The following is a 20,704-nucleotide window of genomic DNA, read 5'->3' as shown; positions in this document are numbered from 1 at the left end:
GCGTTGAATTTTCATCGATGTTAAGCCTAACAAAAATTTTTTAAAATAATAATCGTCGCTATTGTATCGTTAAAAATTAGAAAATTAAGCTTCGTTTAAATACTGGCTCCCTTTCATGGTCGAATGAGTGTTGCCAGCTAAAACACGTAAAAATAATATTAAAGTAGCCAAGACATAGCCAAATATTGTAGCGCCACATCACTAGCGTACATTTGAAATTTGCCGACTAGGACGGTCGGTTAACCGAGGTGTCGGTTAATCAGGGGTCGGATAATCGAGGCTCTACTGTAAAACTTATTTATTATTAAATCATTATTATAAAATGGCAAAAAGAATAATTTTCAGGGTAAGGATGGGTTTTATAAAATATTGTAAATGCTAATAATCAGTAAAATCGTCAAGTTTAACCCTATCGGAGATACACACGACCTCTTTTATCTGCCAACTCCCTTGATATTTTAACCATCAAAATTTAATAGCATCAATCCACTAATAAATCTCCATGCAAAATTTCAGAAATTTCCGACAAAAAGCATAGGAATTATTGAGTTCCAAAGAGGGTGAGTAAAATCGCGTCCCCACGTATTAACATCCATACATACAAGAAAAACCCCCGAAATTTTTTGCATTTCTCGACATTTCAAGGTCCCCTTAGTCCAAAAATGTAAAAATCTGGCGAGGGACNTGTAAAACTTATTTATTATTAAATCATTATTATAAAATGGCAAAAAGAATAATTTTCAGGGTAAGGATGGGTTTTATAAAATATTGTAAATGCTAATAATCAGTAAAATCGTCAAGTTTAACGCTATCGGAGATACACACGACCTCTTTTATCTGCCAACCGTAGGAATTATTGAGTTCCAAAGAGGGTGAGTAAAATCGCGTCCCCACATATTAACATCCATACATACAAGAAAAACCCCCGAAATTTTTTGCATTTCTCGACATTTCAAGGTCCCCTTAGTCCAAAATTGTAAAAATCTGGCGAGGGGTCATTTTTTGACCGATCGCCCTCTGTATATAATTGCCGGGAAAGTAAAATATAAATGAATAAAAGAATCGCTACCAATTATTTTATGATGAAATTACAAATATCAGTAGAGTTTAAATTGTAAATAAAATCTATTCACAATTTAAACCCTACAGATATTTGCGATTTCATCGTAATTTAAATTAATTTTTACATGAAAAATATATACACACATATACATACATACATAATGTATGTAGGTAATAATTAGAATATAGGATATATATGAAATAGTAAATAAGATGATAAAATGTACTGCTTGTCATTTGTTTCAATGTTCCATACTAAAAAAGCGAGGAAAAAAAAAGAGAAAGAGAATAAAAAATAATGCATAAGTTATTGCAGCTTTAAAGTGTGCAAGATTTTATGAGAATTTTGTATTATAATTTATTTGTAAAAATTACCAAACAAGATATCTACAGCAAATATACGCGTTCATTTCAATTAATTTACATAATATTAATTAAAATAAATAATAAGTACTTAAAATAGGCAATAAGGATTTAAATCGTATATTAAATCACAAATATCGTATATAGCCTAAATGAATTTGAAGATTAACATTAAAATGATTTATATATATATATATATATATACAATTTACACGAATAAATATAATAAAAGATTACAATTTTCTAAAATCAAAGCTATTTAATGTAAGATATTAGATAAAATTCATTTAAAATATTTTGTTGTAATCAATTTTTTCTCCCATTATGATCACTATAGTTATTTCCTTACTCTTGTCTTTACTATGGTATTAATAATTTATTATAACTTCCAATAGTTTTTAACTGAATTAATACATTTAATAAAGTCTCCAAATTTAAAAAATAATTTTTTAATTCCAATTTTTATTATAAAACGATATGATAATTAGAAATAAAAACGCAAAATCTGTTTTTATTTAATTTAAAAATATTACTTTGATAGTCTAGCAAATTATAATTTGAATACCATAAATAAAGAGCTTATATACTTTGAAATCATTTTTAAAATGTATTTTTATTAAAAACAAATTATATTTATTTTCTATGAAAGTTAACGACAGATGGAAGCACTTTACAATAAACTAGGAACTAAGCCATGCATTAACAGTTCGATGTCGCTTATAAAGCAAATTATTCGAGGAGTAGGTAGAAATCGTATAAATTACCGATGATATTGCTTACAAATAAAAATTTATTAAAATATTAAATGAATTTACTTTATCGCCATCAAATTTGGAGTACATTAGAAAGAATTTATCTGACTCTTCTTATCACGGAAAATATCTAATAAATAAAACGTAATTTTTCTGTTGAAATTGACAGAACCTGCGATTAAATTTGGAATTGAAAATTTTAACTTTTTCTGGTCCTCTCGGACAAAACGAAGAGGGAAGAGAGAGAGAGAGAGAGAGAGAGAATCCAGAAGAGGATGCAGGATTTAATAGTAATCTAGGTACACAATTATGTGACTCAAAACTGGCGAATGTCACTATTTCACAAGAGCGCTCTTTGGAAATTGAATAGAAACACAACACTACCTTATTATTAAGTAAGCTTCTATTTGTTACAAAATAAATATAGGGTCGCAATTCTGAAAATTAAACTATTATCCAGTTCTAATTTCGGAATAATTTGAAGATTCAAAAATCCTGTTTTTATATCTTTTTATCTTTACTTTTGATCGAGTAAAAACTCAGAATTAATAAAATGTTAGAATAAAAGTACTTGCTACACAGTCTAGTGGAAATAATAATGAACTTATAACATCTAGTTCCTCACCATCAATGCCTAGAAGTAGTGACGATGTCGAAGAATCAAAACTAACTTGGCCTGGTATTTGCATAGCTGACATGTGGGCCAAAAAGTAAAAAAGACTTTTTCATGGAATATTTACCATTCAGAAAAATTAGGATGTAGATTTGTGCTATAGTAGAAAATTTGGGAACATCTGAAACGCAAGGAGTCAGTATTTCAAAATAGTGAAGTTCAACATTAGTATTATATTATGGTAAGAATAAAAATGAACATTCGAAAACAATAGGTATACATTAATGCTGAATAAATTTTAAAACATGAAGAAAAACAACTAATAGAAATATCAATTGATCTGTTAAATAATTCCACAGTTAACAGTACATGTATTCTTTAGAACAACTTATATAAATCATGATCAACTATTTTCTGATTACTTTGATTTATTAGAACTTCAGGAGTTGAATGGAACAGTTCTTGCTCTTGGACTTCAGTTGAGATCAACTTATAGGCCGACTAATATAATATATCATATTGCAAAAATATGAAATCAAGAGTACGTAAAGCAATTATTGAAATCAATGGTAAATATAAATTCTCATTGATGAGACTACGACACTGGGCAAAAAGTCCGCTTTAATAATTTTTCTGAAATGAGAGGTAAATAAAATATTCATAATTCCTTTTCTTACTTTAATTGAATTAGCAGATCAAACATCGGTCATTATAACCAGGGCTGTGGAGTCGGAGTCGGAGTCGTGGAGTTTTGGTGTTTTAGCCGGAGTCGGAGTCGGAGTCGGATGATAAGGAAAAGTCGGAGTCGGAGTTGGAGTCGGTAGATTTTTACGCGACTCCACAGCCCTGATTATAACAGAATGCCTTTTAAAAATACTGTATTTGCAAATTATGGATTCGATGACAATTATTTAACTCACATTTTAATTTCATTTACGAAATGGCTTAAATGTTGTGTTAGGAAAAAGTCAAGTGTTGTTAAACAATTATTGAATAAATATCCAAATCTGATTACGTGGCACTGTGCAAATCATTGCATCGAGTTATCTGTCAAAAATTCTATAGCAGAAGTGAACGAAATTAACTATTTTCAAATATTTATGGGATACACATTTACATCACCAATCTCCAAAAAATCACAGAGAGTTAGGATATGTCGGGGCCCCGTCCCTCACCACCCGGTTGCCCCATTGTGGGCCTGGCAGAACTCATAATGGGCATGCTATAAGAGGCCCTCTTAGTGTCCACAGGGTGGAGAGAGTATATAAAAAAAAGTAGTTTACGCTGATAAATTAATTCGTCAGACTAATCGTTACTAGGAATCTATAAAAAAAATCACAAAAGAAAAAACAAACCATTGAAAGCCGTATATGCTGTTAAAGAAATGAAATTTTGTTCATAATGTCAGAGAGTAATAAAGTTTCTATAATTAACGTAAATCATTTTAAACTAATACAGTAGAGCCTCGAAAACTCGGCACTCCGGATAATTCGGCCACACCCTGGCAGGGAAAAAAAATCCTTAGCTAATTAATTTTCATGATAAAGACAGCTTTATGCCTCATAAAGTATTTTTCTGAGGTCTGTCTTATCAGGTAAATTACTGTACAGTGTTTTCATTAATTTTCATTTTCATGTAGTAAAGGCTCTATGCCTTCATAAGACATACTTTTCCTTTGTTTAAGGATATTTGGGCAGTTTATTCTTTGTTGTATTCTCAAGCAAACAATACATACAAGTATAGTACAGTATTTTCTGAGGACTCCACACTCGTACTTATTTTTTTAACACCATTCCCGATAACCCAGCATTTTCACAAACTCGGCCACCCTTCGGTCTACATTAGGCCGAGTTTTCGAGGCTCTACTGTATTATAAATAGTATGAATCACAGATTATATACCGATGTTTCGGCGTTCAAAAAAATTACTGAATTTCGAACTTTGAAATTAGCGAAAATGCTGGGCCGTATTCAGTAACGCAGAACACCTAAGTTAGAATTCTGAGTGGCTTAGTGGGCGGAGCTAAGAATACATAAAAGAAGCAAGCTACTGGTGGGAGGAGTCAAGCAGTAGTTAGAAACGAGTTCAACATTGCAGCATAACTAGACTTAGCAAGAATTATGCGTTACTGAACACGGCCCTGGTTGATATTGAATATCGCGCCTGCTGTACAAACGGTGACATCACCTCGACTTGTAAATCTTCACCAGCAAGATGGATGTTCTTATGGTAGGAGATGAAAACCTCCACAACTTCACGATAGAAACTGTACTTATCTACCATTGTGTATGGAGTCACGCCGCGTTCGTGCATGGCAATGATGACCGGATCTTACTTGTTCCAGAGTATGTGAGTCTTAACACTTGTGAAATACAAATAAACAGATTACATATATAATGTTACTCAATATGACCAAAATATAGAAACACAGAACACAGTACGATAGAGGAACTGACGCTTCTCTGAGCACTTTTCGAAATCGACTCAAATATACTTTTTGACAGAAAAGCTCTCCCAGCCCTCCAGACGGTCAAGCCTAAAAAGCAAGCGATTCTATCGGTGCACATAGCCCTCCAGACAGTGCCGCCAATCGTTTATCATTAACTTTTCTTGTAGCTTTTCACAACGGTAGACGAATCCGAACCTGTCAGATGGAACCGGTTTCTTGCGCACAGTGCTTGAAAATATGACAAAAATATTGAATCAAGTTGAAAAAGTAGAGTTCAGAATGAAAACTTTGGAGACGAATATCTCACGAAAGGTTGCATGTACTGTACAAGTATGGTTCCACTGATATTTTTGCTCATGCAGTGAGGACTACAATTCTGCGATGGTAGGAGATCATTCATTCAGAGATCAAATCTTACTCAAAGATGTGATCCACAGTCCACACTCATTTTCGACCACGATTCGAAAAAAATACCTCATCTACCATGATTCAAAAAATATTTCGGATAAACCCTACAATTTCTGTAATTACAGTACTCAGGATATATTTCTTCTTAATTGAATCTGGGGTTGTATAAAAAGGATTAAGATAGACTCGAAAATTTGATATTTTTGTAAATAGTCTGAACTTCAATTAAGACCCTATATAACTCTTGTTAAATTGCCAATTTAAACTCCAAAGTCAGACACCCGATTTTGTAACAGTGATAATATGATTGCTTATTATTATTATTGATTTATTTCTATTAGATGAATCACAACGAACAGATTACATATTGGTGTTGACTAACCTTTGCATTGGGTTCTTCCCAAGAACCTAGGATGTCGTAATGTAATGGCATAGAATGTTCGCAGACCTAAGCAGCACTGCTTTTTGAAGTTGACAGCCTTTAATTTTGTCAATGTTGATTTGCTTCAAGTGCTGCCCCAAGTTTTTGGGACGGCACCCAGTGTGCCGACAATCACTGGTACTACTGCTGCTGGTTTGTGCCACAATCTTTAGAGTTCAATCTTCAAGTCCATGTATCTTGTAATTTTTTCTTGTTCTTTATCATTAACCCTGCTGTCACCAGGAATCGCGACATCAATAATCCACACCGTATTCTTCTCGACAATGGCTATGTTGGTGTGTTATGCGCTAGGACTTTATCGGTTTGAAGTCCCATAAAATTTTTGCCTGCTCATTTTTAGTGACTTTTGTGATTTTATGATCCCACCGAGGTGGGTAAACTATAGTTTTTGCGAACGTTCCAGTAAATCATCTCGACAACGCTGTTATGCCTCAATTTGTAATAAGTCTGTGCAGTCTTTTTTTATGAGCTGAGAATATGGTCTATGGTTTCATTCGATTCATTGCACAGTCTGTATTTAGCATCAACTAATAAATTTTCAACTTTAGCTTTGATGGCATTTGTTCTAATCGCTTGTTCTTGTGCAGCGAGAATAAAGCTTTCACGTTTCTTTCTTTAATGTTCCTGTCGACAACCACTGCCAAGTTTTGGTTTTATCCACTTTTCCGTCAATCTTTTTCAGAAATTGGCCATACAGTACCTTCTTCCAACCTGCTTTTTTCTTCAATCTTTTTTGGCGATATTCTTTTTTTGTTCCTCGAACCTTCAGCAGGTTCTATTCTTTACTTCCTTTAGTGCCCATTCTTGATTACTATTAATATTTCACCAAGGGCATGTTTTTTCTTCCGTTTGACGCACCTCTATCCCCAGATTTGCGGGGCAGGTACTGTACAACCCATCAGTGTAGGGACCTAAATCAGCCTGCGTCCGGTTCACAATTCCAACATTACTATTATTATTATTAACTATTTAATGAATTTTTATATTATTTTATATAATCCACTATTATTAAACAAGAAAATTATTTCGAAATTCTGCAATTATTTCTTCTGTTCATTTCTATTTGTTTTCTTTTTATCAACACGTCATTCTCTGTTTAACCAATAAACTGTTGCAGTGAGTTGAAGGAGCTAGCCAATCAACGATAACAAACACTGTGGGATGATGGGTCGGTTAGGTCCTTCATTGCGGATATCAAACGAATGTGGGTGTGGATGAGATTGTTTTTGTCTACTTTGTTTATCTAAGCAGAGTACATCTTTTACGGATATAATCAAATTCACAAGAACAATGTCATTTAAAGATTGAGTGTCTATTCAATTCAACTGATCAATCTCTGCAGCATTATAAAATGAATAATGTCAAATTTGGGAATATTCAATAATACACAATAAAGAATTAATGAGTTACAATATGAAGTGGATTTGGATCTTTTCGAAGTTGTACTTGTACAAATGGGTAAATATTTCTAAATATTCTAAACTGGCATGAAACATATCCGTATGTTTATTATCTTATTTATATATAATTTTACATTAAAAATTTCAAATGTTTTTATGTATCAGTTAATGTTATGAATGTAAATAACCGATGTAAAGTATGTAAATTCGTTATAAAATATGTGATAATGAGTAAAAAAAACATACGTAAAGATGTAATAGTTGTGCATTGAGATTGATGTATTGTATTTTGAATTGTATACGTGGATTAATTTTTTATCACACCTGATTATCATATTGTTTTAATAATAGGATACTTTAAAAAAAAACTTTGTGTTTTTATTGAATTACTTATATAAACAAATTAGAAACTGATGAAATTTTTATTTCAATAGACTTATTGATAAGTCATTTCAGATATGAATAGTTTTAATGAATTCTGAAAGTTGAAAACATGACTGACAAGTTGTTAAGTTGTGTATTGGTGTCAGTTTAATGTGCTATATTTTGCATGTTTTAAATTTAATCTTGGTGTATTACAGGAAAAAATAATCGTAATGACAAAACTATAAAAATCCTGAATAAAGTTAAAAGAAAAGACAATTATGCATAAAATTATTTTAATGCAATTACTTATAAAGTTATTCAAGTTAACAAAAAATATACACAAAATATTTTAAATCAGAATGTGTAATTTATATAATTTAATTTCTTTTTTGATAATTCTGTTATCTAAAAATTCAATAAAATTTTACATGCTAATTTTAAAATTATTTTATTAAATTTTTGTAGAAACAAATATAAAATATGCTAGAAAGCATATTTTTAATTTTTTTTTATAAAAGTTTACCAGTATGATAAATAATCTTTAAAAGATTCAAAAGATTTAGAAGAAATGCTAAATTATCTTCACAACTTCGTCCTTTATCACACCTCAGGAACTAATAGTCTTACAGTGGAGTGGATCTTTTTCTTTAGGATCTTGTCTGCCTCAATATGCAAAACATGTTAAAAAACTTCTGTCTGATGATGGTACAACTATTAAAAAAATATACTAATAAATGTCAACTCTGCCGTAAGACTGTTAGTTCCGGAAGTGTGATAAAGGATAAAGTTGTAAAGACATTTTAGTGTTTCTTTTAAATTTTGTGAATTTTTTAAAATCTTTTGAATCATTAAAAATTTACAAGCTGAAAGAATGTATTAGGAAAAATACATAAAATATGATATTAATATTTTCCCATTTAATTCATCTAAAATATCTACGGATCAATATGGTAGATTCAGTATAAATAAAACATGCAAATAAATTTGGTTTTTAGCACACAATTTAATTATTTATAAGTAAATCATTTGCATTAGTAGATAAAACTGCAGGTTTAACTGTGGTGTTAAACCCTGTATTTCTTATGTTTAAGTTTAGAACTGATGAAATATAATAATTTTGAAAAAGGCTTCATAAAGTAATAAACTGACTCATTGAAAATTTGCCTTATGGATGATATAATTACTTATCAATAGAGAACTAATTTTGTTATTTAACTCTATTTTAATATAAAAGCTTTAAAAAATATTAACTTACTTCTTAAGATGTAATAAAACTCTGTCTTTTCTAAAAAAATCTGTCAACTTTCAAGACTGCACGGACCTTGGAAATTAATTTAATACTAATGATATGTCCTTTTATTATTAATGCTTAATAATTTTGCAAAATAATTAATTATAAGCATTACTTAAATTAATTAATTAATACATTATTAATCAGGAATATTCAAATCTGAACAATTTAATATAATAATTTTCTTACTTTGCAGAATTCTTTTCTGTAAATTTTGATAAATATTTTTAAGATATTATTTTCAGATCTAAAAAATCAAATTAAAATCTTTGAATTCATTTAAAATAAGTCTAACATAACTTTAACATAACATAACTTTGTGTTTTATGAACATTTCAAACTTTATATGTTTTTTATTAGTTTTATAAAATTTAAAATGATTCAAAAAGGTTCCTTAGGAAACTTTTTTTTAATCATTTCAATTGGTTGTTTACTAGTGGACAATGAGTAATTTCTGTATTGTTCTGAATGGAAGAGCTAGATATATACATCATATAATTTTTAATTTATGGTTGTTATTATATTAATTTATTTCTGAGTTTTTATCTAATGCATATTCTAGCATAGTAGTGTTCTGTTTCGTTCTATATCACTCTTACATAACTTTATTTTATTTCATTAAATGAATCTTTATTCTAACTTAAAAGATAGGTTCCATAAAATTGGCATGAAGCCAATAAGTTTAAAATGTTTCAAAATTACAAAGTGCTGATTATGTTTGATTAATTTGAATGAGTTCAAAGATTCTGAATTTTTTAGATCCGAAGATGAAAATAATAGTTAAAAAAGTTTATCAAAATTTATGTAAAAAACCTTTTAACATAACGTCTTCCTTGATAATGATATTCTCTTAATTATAAAACATGTTGGGCTGCAATTTGAAAAAATTATAGACCTTTAAATTCCCACTGTTGTCTGTCCATCTGTCTTTCCTTAGTCTCAAGAATAGAGTTAGATAGATGAAAGATGAGACCAGATATGGAAATCTTGGGGGCAGGAGGCCTTGATTAACTATATTCGAACTTCTGATTTGCACCAGAAGTCATGTCATTTCAGTTCAAACAATTTCCCCTGAAAGGTGTTATAGATGGCTGGCACGACTCTATTGATAAAGGAAAAGTATGATGTACGGGGGCAAGTACTAATTTGAGGTGGAGAGAATACATTTTAAATTAAATTAAAAATATGATTAAAAATTGCAGCCTGGCATTATGACATTGTCACAATAAATAATTGCTCATTACATTTAATTTGCTAAGATAAGAATTGTTGATTTGAAATAAATTATTTAAATTAACAATGATAAACAATTGCTCAAATTCTGATTAACAAACAGCTTATTTAATCAGAAGCATTTTTGATCATGTTTTTGGTCATCTTCAGCTTACAGAATAAACAAATTCTATTTATTCTGTAAGTTGACAATAAGTTTTTGGTCATCTTCAGCTTACATAATAAACAAATTCTATTTATTCTGTAAGTTGACAATAACCAAAGACATGATCAAAAATGCTTCTGATTAAATAATCTGTTTGTTAACCAGAATTTTAGCAATTGTTTATCATTATTATTATTGTGCCAGTTTTTGATGACTTTCAGGTTATATAAATTATTTGTTTCATTATTATTGTTATAAATTAAAGAGTTCATTGTATTGCTTTGTTTAAATTTGTTAAAGGAAAAGATTACGTAGCATATCAAAAATATTAAGTTGTACATTCTATAAACCAGTGCTATCCAAATTGTGGTCTACAGACCAGTGCTACAGTTCATGAACAGTTTCATATAGGCTGCAATGAGATTTCACTTAAATGAATTCTCATAATTTTATATATTGTGTTAATATAACTATTAAAAAAAATGTTTTTAAAAATTGTTTATCACACATTATTTTATTACTTTCATTTCTCTTTATTTAACTAAACACTTATTGTCAAGTAGACTATCAATGAATATTGGCCCAAAGAATTACATGAAAATGGCCCACAAATCATTTTTTCAAAACAATTAGAACCAAATTTTGTTATTGAATTTTTCTAATTCAGTGTAAGAAGTTAAAAAAGTGCTCAAAGTGTTCATTTATAATAAGTTGTACATCTTTACTCCAGCAAGTTTATTTTACTAATGCTAACATTTTTAACTGTAATGATCTTCAGGCAAATAGAACTGCATTGAATATTCTAACAATTTTGGAACAAGAGCACAAAAATTTTTAAAAAGCAAAATGAAGTTCAAATTGTGGAATGTCCATGCTGATTCTGTATTTGAATTCATTCTGATGTTTGTGTTTAATATTGTATCATTAAATTTAAAAAATGAAGAGTTACATATTAAATGGTTGAGCTCCAGGATTTGTTTGTGATAATGTTCAGTCATATCAGTAGGCTATGCTCAAAAAAGGAAATACCTGAGTTATAAAAAACAGTGTTTTATTTTAATAGATGGATTTAATGATTTAAAATATATTGTGATATATTCTTTCTTTTTTTTTTTTTGAGTTAATTGAAGACACAGACTGTCCAAAAAAATTTTTTGGTAGACACCATTTATTCACTTCACGTACTCCAGAATAAACTTTTTGACAACCTGACCTTATTTTTTTAGACTACTTGGCCGTCAAGTATACAAACATTCCTTTAAAAAACATGGAAAAAATAACTAATTAAAATTATAAATTTCAACTTAGAGTATTATACAGTGGAACCCCGGTTAACAAACGTCCTGGTTAACGAACTTTTATTTTGCAAAAATTTTGTCTCGGATAACGAACAAAATTCGGATAACGAACGTAACGGTATTTTGTGTCAAATTTTAGTTGGTGTTAGGCATGCACGAGTTAAGCATTGCTTTTCGGAGTGTTTGTGCTATACTTCTTTTTTCAGTTTTGATTTATATATTTAATCAATATGCCATCCAAGAAAAAAAAAGGCATAGTGGCAATAGAAAACGACAATGCGCTATCGCATTTGAGAAAAATTTTGATTTAAAGAGTAAGACAATTAGCTTTAGATCAGTTTCTTGTTCCTTACGGAAAGAGTTTGTTTGTTTGTTAAGTTATGGCAACGCAATAATTTAACAAACAGATCCCCCTAGGCAGATCGCCCAAGTGTTGACTTGGGGGATCTGCCTAGGGGGAATGCCTTCTGGGAGGTGTTTTTAAGGGAAACTGGCCCCTATTTAGGCATTACAGACGTGGAGAAAACCCGGAAAACTCCACGTGGCCAGCCCGTCTGAGCGAGGTGCGAACCCACGAACGAACTCCCCGTGTTCAAGGTACGAAGACCACTTAGCCACTGGTGGGTTTTTTTTACCGAAAGAGACTTCGACTCGAAGAATCTTCCGATGAAGTGCTACCCGTTATTTTTTTGGAGGGGATTCCCCTTCTAAGCATTAAGGTTCGTATATCTCCACTTTTCTGCCACCAACTACAACAAACGAAGGTATGTACAGTGCTATTTTATTAAACAAAGTTTACATGTTTGTTGCTGTAATGATAGATACTACGTTTTCCTACATTTTCATCAAAGAAAATTACTGTATATTACAAATAAAATCACAAAAATTTTGGAGACTAGAATGGATTAATTGCATTTGCATTAATTTCTATGGGAAAAATTGCTTCGGTTAACGAACAATTCAGTTAACGAACGGAGTCATGGAACGGATTAAGTTTGTTAACCGGGGTTCCACTGTAATTTTAATTAGATATTTTTCCATGTTTTTTAAAGGAATGTTTGTAAACTTGATGGCCAAGTAGCCTAAAAAAAAAAAAAGGTCAGGTCGTCAAAAAGTTTGTTCTGGAACATGTGAAGTGAATAAATGGTGTCTACCAAAAAAAATTTTTTTTGGACAGCCTGTGTCTTCAATTAACTCAAAAATATTATCATCTGACAAAATTCCAATATATTCTTTCTTTGTTAATGAAAAGTCACTTAATTTTTCAATAAGATTTAGTGTCCAATATTCTGAACTATGATGGTGCATATTATCTTCAATAAATGTTTGTAGTGCCTTCTCAATCCTTATTATGAGCTTTATAATGCCTGGATGTGTTTGGTTTCTTGCTTTCTGTGTTTTGTCAAACCCAAATCTCTGTCGTATGATTGGTGAAAGTGTCCCATGTTTTAGATACAGTTTACCTGGTAATTGTGAATTGCTAAGCCTTGCCATCCTGTATATCTTCTCAGGTGTGTTACTCGGTGCTATTGGGTATTCCCAAGTAACATGCTTGAATAAAGGTGCTGTATAATTTATTGATGCTGACCAGCGGTCTTCGTACCCTGAACACTGGGAGTTCAGTCGTGGGTTCATGTCTCACTTGGACGGGCTGGCCACGTGGAGTTTTCCGGATTTTCTCCACGTCTGTAATGCCTAAATAGGGGCCAGTTTCCCTTAAAAAGACCTCCCAGATGGCATCTTTCCAGGCAGATTTCCCAAATGTTGCATTGCTATAACTCAAACAAACCAAACCAATAATTTATTGCATTTGAACTTTATTCTTTCTTATAAGTTTTATTTAATTACACAAAAATACTAGTTTATGAGGTATTGAAATGAGGAAATTGATTTGTTAACTCAGAATTTGAGAAACATTTGCTATAAGCCCTATTTCTACAATATCCTCAATTGCAATACTGAGAGAAAGCAATTACCAACTGGTGTAATATGTCTATGCATCTAGCATCATTTGCTAGTTGCATAGAGATATGAGTATGTTGTTTTGCACTGAACTTTGGCAGTGCAAAAAATAAATGCCAATTTTTAATCTATTAAAACAAAATTTCAGTTATTCATGACTATTGTTGACTATTTTTAGGTTCTATATCATCTCTTAAAACCACTTCAGAAAATTTTTTTAAAAATAATTTTTTATTAATGTTGATGTCTTAGTAAAATACTTAAAACCATTCAAACATGACTTTAAAATATTGAGCTAGTTTTAAAATTAGCTTAGTTTCTTTATATCAAAATGATATATTGATTGATTTATTTGGCATATATTTTCTTGTTACAATCTGTTACAGTTAGGGATGTCCTAATACCACAAAAGTATTGATACTGGTATTATGAATAATTTTAAAGCATCAGTTGGCCTATCAGTATTGGTATTTGTATCAATCTTAAAGTATTGATACCAGCCAGGATTGGCATTATGTATCAAAAGTGGAAATCTTGCCAGCTGTTGCTGTTTAGTCTGTGGCTTTATTTTTAAATATTTTGTGTTATTGAAACTTATAATTTTAACATAACTAATATGCTTCATTCTAGTTAGTTATTAACAAATTATTAAAAATGATTTCTAATATAAACTAAATGTTAACAATATTGTATCAGTTGATTTGAAATTTTAATATATTTTCAAGTTTTTTCAATTAATTGGCAAATTATTTATAAAAAGTAATCTGAATTCTAAGCATACTGTATATAGATTATGAAAATGAAATCTCATGTAATAAATTTATTGATTTTTGGTCATTAATATTTACTATATAAGTGTAATTTAACCAAAAATAGCATAAGATTTGGTTTTGATTTTGGCCAAAACTGACTTTAAAATCCAAATTCAGTTTTGGTTTTGGATTTGGTTGCAAAATCCAATTTTAGTTGGATCTTACCTGTCTGAAAAATGTCACATATCAGATCCAATACTAAAGGAAAAGTATTTATCAGTATCAGACCAAAAGTATTAAGTATAAAAAGTATACAGTATCAAAGGAAAGTATTGAGCAGTATAAAGGAAAGTATCAGCAGTATCAGGACATCCCAGTTACAGTTGATGATGCCAATAGGTGCTCTGGCAATATCATTTGTTTTTATATGTAATCAGCATGATATCAGTTAAAAAAGAATTAGAGTATTTAATTAAATAACAAATAAAATGATATACAGGTGTCCCTTGTATAACACAGTAGATATGTTGTGAAAAAATGCAGTGTTATGTGAATCTGTGCTATGTGAAACAAAGGACTAATGCAGAACATGGGGTTTGGTTCCAGAAGTTAGCAAAAGTATACTATTTTTTTTTCTAAGAGACATGTTTATTAAAGCCATCAATAATTTACTTCCAATTAATAAATAAGTAACAATTTCAATTACAAAGTACTATATCATATGGTAATATTAATTTTAATTAAACAAGGATGTTTTTTTTTTTTTTTATTTTTCTGACACAATATAGTGCTATAAATTAAGACACTTGGCGGATTTTCTCATCTTTATTTAGTTGATACGTGTGGAAAAAATTACACGTTTCGGGCTCTTAAGCCCCTCTTCAGTCAACTAAGACATTTAAAAAGGATATAACATACACATAAAAAAGGGAATACACAAGTTTTGTAAAATTCTTAAAAAATAAAACATACCTATCCATACAAGTCTTATAAATTAAAGTAGCAGTTTACTTTCGATATTTTTTCAGCAACATCAGCTTATTCACAGTATTTTTTCTTGTAGCCTACTATAATATTAGGAGAGTATACAACATATCTATACAAAACTATACATAAGTTTTATAGTATCTATAAAACTATATTCAATTAAGGCATACCTTGAGTACGGCTGTTATTAAGGTTGTACTGTACAAAATTGATTATACCTTTTACTTATAAAACAGTCTTACAAAATCCTTGATCTAAAATATACCTTAGACAACAATTATCAAATTGGTATACAATTGATTATGCTTTTTACTCATAAATCTGTTTTACTAAATCCTTATTTCCTTTGATACGCATTGACAATATAATACGAATTTACATAACTTCTACAATATAAATTTACATATCTGACATCTACTATATTTTTACAATATATGATTGTTGATTTATTTAACATTACAGTATTTAATATTATAGATTATTATATGAACTAATGACATTACAATGTCTTGAGGTTGGTAAACAGGATTAACATTTAATATAAATTTACATATTATTTGATTCCCGTTACAACATTACAGTTTTTTGTTATTGTTGATTTATGTAACAGTTCAATCGTTATTATTAATTAGCACATTGATCACAATAATAATAGTTTGAATCTAGTGAATACAATTAATATAAAATTTTTAACCAGTTTTCGTTTATTGAGATGCTAGGATTTTTATTTATACTATTTTGATTTTTGATTATTTCTATACTTTCCTTGAATTTTCTTTTGTATGTATCTCTTTCTCTGTGTAAGATATCTATATTATTTTTATCTATATTACAATTATTCAAAAGGCAGTGTTCATGAAAAGCAGAATTTAGTCTACGATATTTCAAATCGGCTATATGTTCTTTCAATCTTACTTTAACTTTACGTTTAGTTTCACCTATATAAAATTTTTTATTTTCGCATGTACACGGAATTTTATAGACTACATTTTTACTTTCTTCTTTATTTGTTATATTTGTTTTGTTAACTTGTTTTGCATTTAATCTGGAGAGTAGCTTATCATATGTCGGTACAAGTTTTACATTAATTTTTTTGACTTCCTTATTGACTTCTTCGTATAAACCTTTTATGTATGGAAAACGAATGTATTTTATTTCTGCTTGTTTAGGATCTATTCTTATTGTTTTATCTGTTTTTTTATCTATTTCTGTCTCCCAAATATTAAGAATTCTGTTTGGGTATCCTGAAAGAATAAATTTTTTCTTTAGTGTATTTAAATGTTCGATTTGCTTAGTATTTATACTAGTTCTATTTTTGATTTTAGTGTATTCCATATTAAATATGTTTTGTTTTATATGAATTGGTATGTTAGAATTATAGTTAACTGTGGTATTTATTGAGCACTGCTTTTTGAACGGTTCAAATTCGAGATTTGTATTATTTCTTTTAATTGTAATATCTAAATAATTTATGCTGTTGGTAATTTTATCTTCTTCTTCTATTTTAAATTGAATATTTTTATGGATATTATTTATTATTTTTCTGATTTCATTAGTGTTAATTTCGACTTCATCATATATTATTAGGACATCGTCTACGTATCTTCTGTAGAACTTTATACCATATATGTCACTTATTTCTTTGTCTATATCTATCATTATGATCTCTGCTAGTTTCGGTCCTATTACGGACCCCATACTAATTCCACTATTCTGTGTGTAATATTTACTGTTTATTTCAAAGTAGTTGCTTCTGTAGGTAAATTCGATTAGGTCTATTATTTCAGGTTCAATTTTAAGTTGTGTCAGCTTTGGTTCAATTATTTCCCATATTATGGAAGGGTACATATCAATTATGTCCAGACTTGCAATTCTGTATGTATCTTTTATATCTATCTGTTTAATATCACATAATAGTTCATCAGTATTATAAATAGCAAATTCAGAATTTTGATATATTTTTAGTTTCTGTTTTAGAATTTTCTCAAGATTATATAACGTTGTATTTCTGAAGTCAACTATAGGACGGACGGATTCATCTGCTTTATGGGTTTTAAGTTGTATCTTCATTTTCGGTGTACGATCGTTGTTTTCGCTCAGGATAAATTCTTTTTCATCTTTAGTTAAGCTTTTTAGTTTGTATAGTTTGGTAATTCTATTTTTTAATTCTTTATATATTACTTCTATGGGGTCAATTGGGAGTTCTCTAAATTTATCACTATCAACTAATTCTTGTTTTTTCTTTTTAACCCACTCTTGCTCAACTATAATTATTTGTTTAGATTTATCTGCTTTGATTATTTCTAGTCGATTGTTCTTTAAAAAGTTATGTAATTCTTCAATATTATTTTTATATTTATAATAATTTTTATCTTCTATAGTGGTTTTTCCATTTCTTTTAGTTATATATTTCTCAATCTTATTTGCTAGATTTATTTTGATGATTTTTGATTCTGTATCATTTAACTTATTACATATACGATCTATGTCTGGTATTATGTCCAAAGCATTCCATTGGTTAGGTCCATTAAAATCTAGTCCATTTTGTATTGTCTCCAGGACATTATCAGGAATAACGGTACTTGTTTTATTTAGCACTAACGATCTTTTCCATTCTTCTGTTTCTTCTCTATCTGGATAGTGAAACTTTTTGACTAATTTCTTATATTTATTATCTTCATATTGAGTCAAATTTTAATCTGCTCTACTACTACCGTTTGCTTGTCGCTTTTGTTACATGTTTTTAATATTCGTTTTAGTCGTTTAATTTTTATGTATTTAAATTTTATTGCAGATCTCAATATTTTAAAGTTTAGATATTTCCTATCACGTGTTGGGATATTTTCAGCAATCGACTTTGGCAAAGAAAGTGTCTTTAGAGGTTTTCGTTCTTTTAGGTGTGTCCTTAGATATTGTAAATCAATTAAAGTTTTTTCTATCTCACCTTGTAATTTTTCCTTTTTATATGCGCTGTTCTGGTGTAGTTCTACCTTCATCTTCTTTAAATTTGATGATTTCCGCCGTTTCAATATTCTAACTTCTTATTTTGATGATATGAAACCGTGCTTTACAATTTGTTTATGCTTCTAACACAATAAAGTGGTATAAATTAAGACACTTGGCGGGTTTTCTCATCTTTATTTAGTTGATACGTGTGAAAATTTTACACGTTTCGGGCTCTTAAGCCCCTCTTCAGCCAACTAAAACATTAAAAAAGAATATAACATACATATAAAAAATATAACATACATATAAAAACACAAGTATTGTAGAAATTAATCAAAATAAATATAATCAAAAATCAAAATAGTAGAAATAAAAATCCTAGCATCTCTATAAACGAAAACTGGTTAAAAATTTTATATTGATTATATTTACTAGATCCAAATTATTATTATTGTGATCAATGTGCTAATTAATAATTATTGAACTGTTAAATAAATCAACAATAACAAAAAACTGTAATGTTGTAATGGGAGTCAAATAATATGTAAATCTACATTAAATGTTAATAATGTTTACCAACTTCAAGACATTGTAATATCATTAGTTCAAATAATAATCTATAATATTAAATATTGAAATGTTAAATAAATCAACAATCATACATTGTAAAAAATGGTAGATGTCAGATATGTAAATTTATATTGTAGAAGTTATGTAAATTCGTATTATATTGTCAATGCTTATCAAAGGAAATAAGGATTTAGTAAAACAGATTTATGAGTAAAAAGCATAATCAATTGTATACCAATTTGATAATTGTTGTCTAAGGTATATTTTAGACCAAGGATTTTGTAAGACTGTTTTATAAGTAAAAGGTATAATCAATTTTGTACAGTACAACCTTAATAACAGCCGTACTCAAGGTATGCCTTAATTGAATATAGTTTTATAGATACTATAAAACTTATGTATAGTTTTGTATAGATATGTTGTATACTCTCCTAATATTATAGTAGGCTACAAGAAAAAATACTGTGAATAAGCTGATGTTGCTGAAAAAATATCGAAAGTAAACTGCTACTTTAATTTATAAGACTTGTATGGATAGGTATGTTTTATTTTTTAAGAATTTTACAAAACTTGTGTATTCCCTTTTTTATGTGTATGTTATATCCTTTTTAAATGTCTTAGTTGACTGAAGAGGGGCTTAAGAGCCCGAAACGTGTAATTTTTTCCACACGTATCAACTAAATAAAGATGAGAAAATCCGCCAAGTGTCTTAATTTATAGCACTATATTGTGTCAGAAGCATAAAGGGTGTTTTCTTTTTACAAATTGTCATTGTCTTCTAAGATTTTTTGTTGTTCTTGATCAGCAACATCATCATTTTTTTTTTAACTTGTTTCATAAAATCTGATACAGTAGAGCCTCGATTATCCGACCCCCGATTAACCGATTGTCCTAGTTGGCAAATTTCAAATGTCCGCTAGTGATGTGGCGCTACAATATTTGGCTATGTCTTGGCTACTTTAATATTATTTTTACGTGTTTTAGCTGGCAACACTGGATTGACCATGAAGGGAGCCAGTATTTAAATGAGGCTTAATTTTCTAATTTTTAATGATACAATAGTGATGATTATTATTTTAAAAAATTTTTGTTAGGCTTAACATCGATGAAAATTCAACACGAAGTACGTTAATAGCGATATACTGATTACATGGGATATAATAATATACTACACTAATAATGGATTTTTTCATACTTTTTGGTTATCTGACTTTTCAATTATCCTACCAACCCCAGTCCCCAATTGAGTCGGATAATCGAGGCTCTACTGTATTTTCATTTGCTTTCTTTTTTCTAAAAGACCTTAATAAATTTTGTTATATGGAACAATGCATTTCTGAAGTTCTCTCTTAAACTTTATGCTTCTTTCAGTGGAAGGATCTATATTTAAAAAGTAGAGTTGCAATTGTTTGGCCAAATTTATCCCTTCTCATATGGTTTTTATGGCACGATTTTGAGCTTCAGGATTTTCATCTGTGCTATCATCTTTTGAATTAATTTGGTCGATCTCAGATACCATTTTGAGCAAATTTGCTTCATCATTCTCTTCTTCTTCTAATAACAATTGGATATCTTCAAGATTTATGTCATCAAAACCTTCCCTCTAACAGATTTAGCAAGTTTCAGTAGACAGACTTGCTTCAGTTCTGTTTTCTGCTGGATTGA

At 29.5% G+C, this 20,704-nt stretch overlaps 2 long non-coding RNA genes across 2 annotated transcripts; one reads left to right on the top strand and one right to left on the bottom strand.

Moving 5' to 3' along the window:
• Positions 1-15,393: 15,393 nt before the first annotated feature.
• LOC111612608 lies at positions 15,394-16,941 on the bottom strand. The gene is made up of 3 exons (XR_002754637.1): positions 15,694-16,941; positions 15,509-15,603; positions 15,394-15,425 (listed from the first exon to the last, which is right to left on the bottom strand). It is a non-coding gene; the product is annotated as an uncharacterized LOC111612608 (long non-coding RNA).
• Positions 16,942-19,158: 2,217 nt separating this feature from the next.
• On the top strand, positions 19,159-19,692 carry LOC111612607. The gene is made up of 3 exons (XR_002754636.1): positions 19,159-19,392; positions 19,483-19,577; positions 19,661-19,692. It is a non-coding gene; the product is annotated as an uncharacterized LOC111612607 (long non-coding RNA).
• The last annotated feature ends 1,012 nt before the right edge of the window (positions 19,693-20,704 follow it).

This window comes from Centruroides sculpturatus, unplaced genomic scaffold (genome assembly GCF_000671375.1).
Source record: "Centruroides sculpturatus isolate CEXI.00-Female unplaced genomic scaffold, Cexi_2.0 scaffold1778, whole genome shotgun sequence".
In the NCBI taxonomy this organism is placed as follows: Eukaryota; Metazoa; Arthropoda; class Arachnida; order Scorpiones; family Buthidae; genus Centruroides; species Centruroides sculpturatus.
The sequence above is the reverse complement of the archived record's forward strand: the minus strand, read 5'-3'. Positions and strand labels throughout refer to the sequence as shown.